Raw genomic sequence first — 1,876 nt, 5'->3', positions numbered from 1 at the left:
CTTCTTTGAACATAGAAGCTCCTGCTTGGACTTGCGCCACCTTATTTATCTGAGTTTAATACACCATATGACCCTTCACTCCCTGGATCCTGGTCATTCCCTTAGTAAACACAACATCAGCTGGTTATAGAGCAAATGTGTCCAAGTCAAAGCCTGCGTGCCAAGTCCGGCAATCTTGGTGCTTTTTTTCAACATTTTTGGTGCTTTTTTTTGACATTTTGTCGGCTCTTTTCAACATTATTTACCCTTTTTGAGATGCTTTGGGGATTGTTTTTCAAGTCATTTGGCATGCTTGTTCGTTGTTTTTTGTGCTTTTTCTAACGTTCTTGGCTTTTTTTTTTTTTTTTTTTTTTTTTGTAATTTTTTTTACGCAATTTGTTGTTGTTGACATTTCTGGTGATCAACGTTTTTCACTGTCAGTAAACATGTTTGGCATCTTCTGTCTCAGCTTATTGTTTGTAATTTAAAAGGTTCCGAATAAAAATATGAGCGTGGCCCTAAGAGAAGCTGAGTTTGAACCCACCTCTTATGACATCTTTCTGCATACCTTTTCACGTATTTTCGTATGTTACTGGTTTGATATTGTTTAATATTACTGCTTTAATGCTGCTCAAATGTTTTAATGCTGTCTGTTAATCTGTGTTCCATGGTAAATTTCACTGACACTGTGTTGAGATTTTATACTTTAAATAAAGTTTGATTGACTGAGTGATTGGAAACAATACAAGGACTATAGAGGAGGAGGCTTGCAGTAAAGTTGGAGCTGTGGCCACATAGTAAAACCACCCCTCCCTCTCTCTCGCTCTCCCCCCTTCTCACTCTTTCTCTCTGCCCTCTCTCTCTCTCTCTCTCCTCTCCTGTCTTCATTCCGTCGGGCTTGAGGAGATCTCTCTTGGAGCTGGAGAGGAGAGCTCGGTCGCCTCTCTCCTCCAGCAGCCGCCGGCTTCTCTGCGTCCTCTCGCCATCTCCTCACTATGGATCCCGGGACTAACAGACTGGCTCGGATTATCGCTCAGGTCGCCCTGCTTCTCTCCAGCTCGTACGGGACGACCGGAGAAGGTGAGATGGCTGTGCGCTTTTTTTTTTAAATTTACTTTCCCCGGAGGAGCTGGAGCGAGTCCGGGCAGCGCAGACCCCCGGGGGAGGGGGCGCCTTCAAATGGGGCTTCATCCTTCTGTCAAACCGCTTGGGAAAATAAAAGACTTCTAAATTTCTGTATTAAGCGCCAGATTATTTGATGTTAAACTATAATCTGGGGAAAGTGTAGAGCTTTTTTTGCGCGCGTATGCGTTGCGCATCAGCGCTCGATTGTAAAGGAGCAATTTGGAGAGTTGAGGCGCGTTAAAAATGATTTAATTTGCACATATTTATGACAACTGAACTTTTATGCAACGTCCTTGCCCTGATTGTTTTAGTCGACTATGTTTTAAGATGACTGGGATCCTAGTTCCTACTGGAAAGCTTTGCATTTTACGATGCTGCTGCACAGAGAAGGTTTCTGATTCACACAGCTGAATGTTTGACAGTAAATGGTCTCAGCTTTGTGTGTTTTTTCCCTCTGTATAGCCTGAAAGGAGCATCATTGCCACTATAAAAAGCCAGTTTATCCATTGAATTGTGTGCATAAAACAAGGTTATCTTTCTGGTTAATTTGGCGCTCAGTGCAGCATGATGAGCATCCTGGAACTGAGCCACGGTGGTGCTCACACACTCCAGAGAGCAGTGTGACGGTGTGTGTGTGAGAGAGAGAAAGAGACTATATGCAGGTTGGAGAGGACGGTTTGAGGTTTCTTTTATTTTTTTTTATTTTGTGGAAATTTTATTTTCATTTAAATGCCATTGAGTCACGTTTGACATTAGCGTGTGTGTGTGTGTG

The 1,876-nt window shown here is 42.8% G+C and overlaps 1 pseudogene; it reads left to right on the top strand.

Annotated features, from left to right (window-relative positions):
• The first annotated feature begins 873 nt into the window (after window positions 1-873).
• LOC116698801 (contactin-associated protein-like 4) overlaps window positions 874-1,876 on the top strand; it is a 421,932-nt pseudogene continuing 420,929 nt past the window's right edge.

The sequence above is a fragment of the Etheostoma spectabile genome, chromosome 12 (genome assembly GCF_008692095.1).
Source record: "Etheostoma spectabile isolate EspeVRDwgs_2016 chromosome 12, UIUC_Espe_1.0, whole genome shotgun sequence".
NCBI lineage: Eukaryota > Metazoa > Chordata > Actinopteri > Perciformes > Percidae > Etheostoma > Etheostoma spectabile.
This window is presented reverse-complemented; position numbering and strand designations above follow the sequence as displayed.